We start from the raw sequence: 8684 nt of genomic DNA, 5'->3' as shown, positions 1-8684 counted from the left end.
GTGGATGCAAAGTCAGGGCATGAGATGCTTACCTTTATGGATGTTTCCTCTGGATTCCAACAAATACAGATGGAACCATCTGATTAAGAGGATACAACATTCATGACTCCTACCGGCATATACTGTTATATTGCTATGCCGTTCGGACTAAGAAATGCAGGGGCAACATATCAAAGATTGGTCAACATGATGTTCAAGGATCAGTTAGGCAAGGCATGGATGTATACATAGATGACATGGTGGTGAAGTCGAAGAAAGCCGAGGATCACCTCAGAGATCTTGAATAAGCTTTCAACATCCTGGATCAGTACAATATGAAGTTGAATCCAGCAAAATGCCATTTTGGTGTCAAAGCTGGGAAGTTCCTAGGATACATGGTGACCAAAAGAGGAATAGAAGCGAGCCCCGAACAGATAGAAGCCATCGTTAACCTGAAGTCTCATGTGAACGCTAAGGATGTCCAAAGATTGACGGGAAGAATAGCTACTCTCAACAGATTCATTTCCAGATCCTCAGAATAGTGCAAAGACTTCTATGACATCCTTAGAAAAAATAAGAAGTTCGAGTGGACGAAGAAGCATGAAGTTGCACTCAAAGACTTATAGGATTACTTATCTTCAGTACCAGCTTTGATGAAGCCTGTGGATGGAGAATCCTTATATATGTACTTAGCTATTTTAGGAAATGCTGTAAGTGTTGTCCTGGTAAAGGATCACGAAGGTGAACAACATCCCGTTTATTATGTAAGTAAAAGTCTTTTAGATGCGGAATCCAGGTATTCTCATTTAGAAAAATTAATTCTTGCACTTATTATGGCTTCTACTAAATTGAAACATTACTTTGAAATGCATACTATTATTTTGAGAACTAATTATCCTGTTAAGAATGTGCATAGAAAACCAGAATTGTCAGGAAGGATGGCCAAGTGGGCTGTGAAGCTGAGTGCATATGATATTCAGTATGAGCCTAGAACAGCCATCAAATCGCAAGCACTAGCAGACTTTGTGGCTGATTTCAGCAGTGACATGCAAAAGGAAGCTGACTTAGAGGTTCAGTAACTAGAAGAAACCAAGGATCCTTGGATCCACTTCACAGATGGAGCATCCAACATAAGAGGAACATGATTGGGTATCCTACTGAAATCGTCATAGGGGGACATAATTCCCCAGTCCGTGCCTGTGCATTTCAAGCCACCAAAAATGAGGCAGAATACGAAGCACTTATCGCAGGTTTACTTTTAGCCAAACAGATGAGGATCAGGTATCTTCAAGTTTATATAGATTCTTTACTTATAACTAACCACTTTCACGGCTCTTATACTGTGAAAGGTGATACTATGATCAAGTATTTAGAAATTGTGAGGGATTAGAAAAATCCTTCGAGTCGTTTAGTATCATGCAGATACCTAGAGAAGAAAATGTTGGGGCAGATGCCTTAGCAAACTTAGCATCATCATTGAAGATCCCGAATGATGTAAAGATACCTATCATTCATATATTGTCTCCGGCAATTGGAGAATAGTAAGTTGTGGAAGAAACAGTGGATTGCACAGAAAAACTTAAGGATCCTTCATCCTCCCGAAAAGCATTATTTTGGATCCTTCCAATTAAGAAGTTCCTTCAAGATGGAGAAATCCCTACAGGGGAAAATCTAAAGGCTTTCAGATTGAAGGTATCACAATTCATTATTTTACAAGATATCGTATATAGAAAATCTCTTGCAGGTCCCTATTTAAGATGCATTGATCAGGATCCTGAAATACAAGAGGTACTCCAAGACTTCCACGAAGGCGATTGCAGCAACCACACAGGGGGAAGAGCATTATTCTCCAGGATACTTAGGACTGGGTACTTCTGGCCAACAATGAAGAAGGATGCAATGGAGTACTCAAAGAAGTGTGATGCTTGTCAAAGGCATGCAAACATCCTTCATCAGCCAGCAGAACCAATGTATCCTATATCCTTTTCATGGCCTTTCATGAAATGGGGAATGGATATTGTTGGCAAGCTACCAAAAGCACCAGGTGGAAAGGTCTTTATACTTGTTATGACAGACTACTTCTCTAAATGGATTGAGGCAGAAGCATTCGTACAAGTCCGAGAAAGGGAAGTTATATCCTTCATTAAAAGAAACATTATAACTAGATTTAGTATCCCATCTGAAATTATTTGTGATAATGGATCCCAGTTTATTGGGAAAAGAACTACTAACTTTTGTGACAGTTGGGGCATCAAGATGATTACTTCCATACCGGTTCATCCTCAAGCTAACGGCCAAGCAGAGTCAAGCAACAAGATTATCATCAACAACCTGAAAAAGAAGCTAGGATTCAAGAAAGGCAAGTGGGCTGAAGAGCTACCTTATGTCCTTTGGGCTGGCATGACGACACCCAAGAATGCAACAAGCCAAACACCCTTCCCATTGGTCTTTGGATCCGAAGCAGTAATCCCTACAGAAATGGTGGTTCCTATAGCCAAAACAAGAATCTGTGATCCTGAGGCTAATAAAGACATCCTTCATGAAAACTTGGATACTGTGGACGAACTCAGAGACCTAGCCAAGATCAGAATGGCGGCATATCAACAAAGGGTAGCTGGGGCATACAACAAAAGTATAAGGATCAGAAGATTTCAAGAAGGAGATTTGGTCTTAAGGAAAGCATTCCAGAATACAACCAATCCGGCTGATGGAAAGCTAGCACCCAAGTGGGAAGGCCCTTATCTGATCGGATCGGAAGCAGGAAAGGGGGCATATCATATGCTCACTATGGAAGGAAACAGGTTACCAAGAGCATGGAATGCTATCCACCTCAGGAAGTATTTTTTCTGATCCTGATCAATTGTCCTCTGAGGATCAAATATCCTTATAGGATCAAGGATCCTAAAATTGGTAATATCTATCCGATCACTTATTCATTTAAGGTTTTTATTAGTTGAAGGATAACATATTCTTAACATTTGTTATTTCCAAGTTTTAAGTAACAATGCAGGATATTAGTAAGATATTCAATGATCAAGAGGTTAGCCACCTCTCATACACATTTAAGGTACTTTACTATTTCCCTTGGCCCAGCCCACGATTAAGGTATGACCCCCGATGGTCATATCTTCCAAGGTTTAAAGGTTTTCACCTTTCTTATAAATTAGAGTTTCTACACTCTCGCTTGGAGCGCACTCTATCCAACGTATAGTCCAGGGCAGCGGAACCAGTAAACGTTTAGTGGCTGACAATTTCGTTATCTTCGGCTATATGGAGGATCCTACGATTTATGGTAGACGTACCATACCACCGGTTTATAACATTTTCATGTTATCTCACGTTTGGGCTAAATCTCGGTTTGGGCGAGTCCCCAGTTAACATCCCTATCTTGGGCCAGTCCCCAGTTTAGGCTTGTCCCCAGTTTTTTGGGCTTGTCCCCAGTTTTTGGGCTTGTCCCCAGTTTGGGCTTGTCCCCATTTCACGGGCTTGTCCCCAGTTCACGGGCTTGTCCCCAGTTAATTTATGGGCTTTTCCCCAGTTTGATGGGTCAAATCTCAATTAATCTTATAAGTTCTTTGCAACAGATGTTCTAAGTTCAACTATGAGAATAAAGACTTGTGGATACAAAATCCTTAACTTATTTCTACAATGATCACGGAAGGATTACTACTCACGGTAACTTAGGTCTAATCAGACCTTATGGTATGATTTCTACTTATCTATTTACGTTTACTTCGTTAAAATCTCTTATTAATTCAGTTTTGTAAGGATTCAAGATCCTTAGTATATTTTTTTACAAGGATATTCTATCCTAAAAATTGTTACTCAAAGATATTTCTTAAAATTCTCAATAAAGCTAAAGCTATATCAAACAAACTTTCAATAATAAGTAGCAAGTGAATAGTCAAAAGTTTTCAATTATTATTAATCATAAGTCACCTGGATTTAACCAAAATCCTTATCCCGGATTTCTCCATACGAAAGATGGACCATCCATCCGGGTTAAAATAAGGTGCTACTAGCTATTCATGATTTGCAGGAAGAATAAGAGGTTTTGGATATATAGCTTGAAGGAAAGTTCTCAAGGAAAACCTATAGATATATGATAATTATATCTAGCTTGTCAAATCTCATCTGTTTTTGCAGGAAGTTTGAATTCAAAGGCAAAATGACAGCTGTGATCTTATCGTAACCGCCATTTTGGGGGAAATTGTTAGGGCACGAAAGTTTGACATTGTGGATATGCTATCCTGGCATATGTTCTTGGATCACTTATCCTTATTCAGATCCTGTCAAGATCAAGGATCCTCAGTATTTATTATTTACTAACGATTGTTTCCTTTGCATATCATTATATTTGATAGGTATAAAGGCTGTACGACCAAGTCTGCCTAAACTTTCGCTACAAGACTCCTTTATGCAAGTGGTCAAAGAGTGGTAGTGGCTAGTGGAAAAATGGCAAGAAAATAGGACTAGTTTTTAGTGGTTATTTTATTTAAATACTGAGTTTATGATCAAACTAGGGCACGCATTCACTTATTGACGGTTGATAATCATAAACACTCTCTCAAGAACTCTCTCTAGCAGCTTTTACACACACCTAGATATTCTTGTAATCCTTGATCATAAACTCAATCAATTGTAACCCGATTTTGATATTAATAAATTGGTGATAGACGAGTTGTCATCACCCGGGGTTTTTTTTCCTTTGATTTAATCAAGATCAAGGGGTTTTCCTGGCAACAAATCACGGTGTTCATCTCCATTTTGTTCATATATTCATTATTATCACCATAGCACTAGTCCTCACTAAATGAATTTGGATACATTATCCTTAGTAGATTTTTGTCCAAAATAAACGTATTTCACCAGCATTGTTACTGACGTATTTATTAAACTATTTTACAGGTAACCAGTCTGGAGAGATTAGATGATGGAGAAGATAGTTGTTAGACGCATTTGATATAAATTAATGTTTTGTCATATTAAACGTCTGTAAATGAAAATCAAGTGTTTAAATCCTGAAATTTTCTATGAAAGAATGTTTAATGAAAAGATTTCTACTACGTACCACATGTTTTCATATATTTACAAAAGAGGTTTCAAATGCATGATAGTCACACGTCTAGACCCATAGAGCCAGGTGTGATAGTTTACGCTAGAAAACCAAGCCAAATAAAGGTAAACTTACATGCAAACACACAAGTAGGTCATTTAGATTTCTTATTCTGGTAATCAAACCTTTAAATCAAGAAAATATTCAACTCTAGGATTATTGTCATGATGCTCAGTTGGGCCTTAATTAGTGATATGATTCATAGCTCTTATTGTTCATGTATTGTGCAAACTCAGAAGCATATTCAGTTCCTTTGTGTGCCTTATATTCCTTCCACCGCGTCATTAAACTACTCCTCTGCAAGAAAATATCAGGTGACACGAAGTATTTTTTTTATCTCAAACATCACATAGGCCTCAAATTTCTCCAATTTCTCCAATGTCTCCTCGACGCCAGCAGACCCTCCATCCACTAAGTCTCTTAATAAAATCTTTGCCACCTCGACATGTGCCGAGAAACAAGAATCCTCTGTAAGACTAGTGGCCTTATTCCTTTTAATTACTTCGCTTGACTTCATGTCGTTTTGGTAGTCTTCGGTTATGTCCATTGCATTGTCGCTTGTGTCTTCTATCTTCAAGCGTGTTGATGAAATCAAAGCCGCCTCCACGGTACCAGGTTTGGTATATTTTTTTAGTAACTCTTCTAACATCACATAGTGGGGGGGCCTGTTTGCTATGTAATCTCGGTTGCCATTTTTGTAGAATCTGGCTATGCCGAATTGCTCGATCATCCTTCTATAGTTGTGACCATTAAGAACCCAACTCTTGCGCATCTTAGCATCCTCCTTTTGTGGCTTTCGCTGGGTTTCATAAACAAACCATATCCAATGTGTGGTAAGCGCATTTACATGTTTAGTGATTTTGTTCTGGATTTCAATTTCGGCTCCGTTTTTGAACGGCTTTCTATAGAAATCATAAATACCGCCATAAAATTCGGATGCCATCATTTTCATGTATCCTTCAATGTTTACCATCTTTATCTTCATGTCATTTAGCTTCCTTTTATGATCACATATTTTCTTCGTTTGTTTTTCCTTCATTTTCCCAAACGGATCATCGAAATATTCCAGTTTGTTGTATTCACCACCTTCAGAAACCCCGCGATACAATGTCTTCCTTCTGATTTCACTTAAACACTTCCCATAATCCTGTATCTTCATGTTTTCTGCTCTTGATGAACCCATCCTGTTTAAAATAGCTAAGATCATGTCTGGATCTTGAAAAGCTGTTAGCTCGCCTGATTCTGAGCAAAACAAGAAGGTACCAAAAGGTTTGTATTCACTGATTGATGAGTAAAAGCTAGTGAAACACTCATCTTTCACAACCACATTCAGGAACCTGGATTCCCATTGTGGGTATTTGGAGATCATGCATTGGAGACCTTTATCGCCAACAAGAAGACAACCGAAGGTTATGCAAACCGGCCTTTTGGAAGTCCATTCACCATTAGACTCTTTCACATCTACAGCATGATGCAGCCATAGAGTGAAAAGAACAGCAGCATATCCCCCCAAACCCCTTCCAGTGACAATCAACTGGCGTTCTATAAGCTGAAAAAAGATATATTAAACCAATAAGAACATATACTACCACACTACAAGATTTCTTCATTGATATGAGGACCCTATCCTGATGACATGTCGTCCCCAATCACCATAGCAGGGGCGAAGCTATGTGGGGACCGGGGGTGGCCCTGGCTATGCCGTTTTCTCCGTTATTAGGGTAAATTTTGTGATTTTTCTCGGAAATTTTTATAGGTATTAAGTGCGGTCACCCTCGATGTATTTTTTCAAAATTTACCAGCCACTACTGATTTTTTTTTATAAATATAATACCACATCGTTTGGTTTTTTCTCTAAAACTTCGCAATATTTATAAACAAAAGATACAAAATAGTAGTCGAATAGTAAAAGATTTGTTTTTTATAAATATTTTAGGCCTTCGCAATTCTTCTTTTAGGTATTCACCCTTAGGGATGAGATCAATACCGTACCGGTGCCGGTACCGGTACCGGTACCGATACCAAAATATTCGGTTTGATACCGGTATTGAAGGTAAAATTTAAGATATACCGGTACCAAAACTCAAAACTTTGGTATATATTCGGTACCGGTAGTACCAAATACGTACCGATATCGGTACCGATATCGGTATTAATACCGAATTTGCTTTTCCCTACTCACCCTTCCTCTCGCATCATCATGAATATTTTAGGTCTTTGTTAGTTAAAAAATTATTTTGTTTTTTTATTGTAAGAACTATTGTTTGAATAAATGAAGAAATATTAGATACATATATGTCATATTGTTTGATCCGACCTGACCTAAATCACCGACACGAACCGAATCGTCGACCCGGAAGTTTTTGGGTCTGTGACTTCGGTCACCCCCGTGACTAAGCTCAAGCTTCGCCATTGCACCATAGGGTCTGTCAACAAAATTTCGACGCTAAACGTTATAATTGCCGTCGAAATATGGATGTCGCTATAGGGCATCCTTTCCCGACAACATTTCATCCCTAAAGGATCATTCTATTTTTCTTTAAATAAAGATGAATTAAAATAAAAGCTAACTATTTTCCAACTACATGTCGTCACGAAAAAGTCGTTTGTTTTTTTTTTCTCTTAATTATAAAGAATTGAAATTCACATTTCTATGGGAAAAAAACAAAAAACAAAATTTTAACATGTCGTCGAGTCGACGTTTCAGATAGATTTTCTTGTAGTGAAACTTAGATGATAATTTCTAGCAAGATACCTTCTCTTTAAGTTGTTTGAGGGCACTAGGAATACTTTTAAACGTATCGACAGCTGCTTCGTTGACGGAGAACAAAGAGTTGACTTCACCAGAGGAAATAAAGTCAACGACTTTGTTGTTTTGTGATGAAACCAATTTGAAATCTCCTTTAGCAAAAAGAGACATGCAATCAGACGAACAGTTTTTGAAAGCCAAAATTTGGATCCCGGAAGGAGTGGTATGAAGCTTGTAAATCGAACAAGTTTCTGAAGCTGCACGAAATGCTAATGGAATGATATCTATGCATCCAAGAAACTTGCCCAGCTCTACTTCATCTCTACAAATCATTAACGCATAATATATTAATTATCAACCAAATTAAAATATTAATGATTAAATAAGTTGAAGCTAGCTTACATGTTCCGGCTCATCGTGAAAAACTTTTGGTTAGGTTTCTTGGATACGATGATTAATTAGAAAGTTCACTGCCAAACAAATGCTTAAAGGTTTTAGAATGCTGGCAATGGGATATCACTTGTGAATTTAAAATAATGCATGTCATGAAGGAATTAAATTTTTATTTTTATTTATTTTTTGCTTTATAAGGAAAGTTCGTAGTTATTTGGTAGGTGTTCTATATGTTATTGGTATATTGTAAAGAAGAATTCGTTGACCAGGTCTTTGTTTAGTTAAAGAAGTAATATGTTCAATGGAGAAAATAACAGTTTTTATGGGATTATTGCTCCGCCAATATGGCCATATCATATCACTCTCCATCTCTCCAAAGGTTACTATTACATGTTTAAATTCACATAATGCATTTGCGTGTATTTGTACTAATTTTATTGGATTATA

General features: G+C 37.7%; 1 pseudogene across 1 annotated transcript; it reads right to left on the bottom strand.

Moving 5' to 3' along the window:
* Positions 1-5173: 5173 nt before the first annotated feature.
* On the bottom strand, positions 5174-8260 carry LOC143547097 (senescence-associated carboxylesterase 101-like; annotated as a pseudogene). The gene is made up of 3 exons (XR_013137717.1): positions 8247-8260; positions 7851-8166; positions 5174-6644 (listed from the first exon to the last, which is right to left on the bottom strand). The product of XR_013137717.1 is annotated as a senescence-associated carboxylesterase 101-like (transcript).
* Positions 8261-8684: the final 424 nt, after the last annotated feature.

The sequence above is a fragment of the Bidens hawaiensis genome, unplaced genomic scaffold, assembly GCF_021521415.1.
Source record: "Bidens hawaiensis isolate Kalapana, Puna unplaced genomic scaffold, B.hawaiensis_p1.1 tig00014615_1, whole genome shotgun sequence".
Lineage (NCBI taxonomy): Eukaryota > Viridiplantae > Streptophyta > Magnoliopsida > Asterales > Asteraceae > Bidens > Bidens hawaiensis.
Note: the sequence above shows the minus strand (reverse complement) of the source record. Positions and strands in the feature narration are given on the sequence as shown.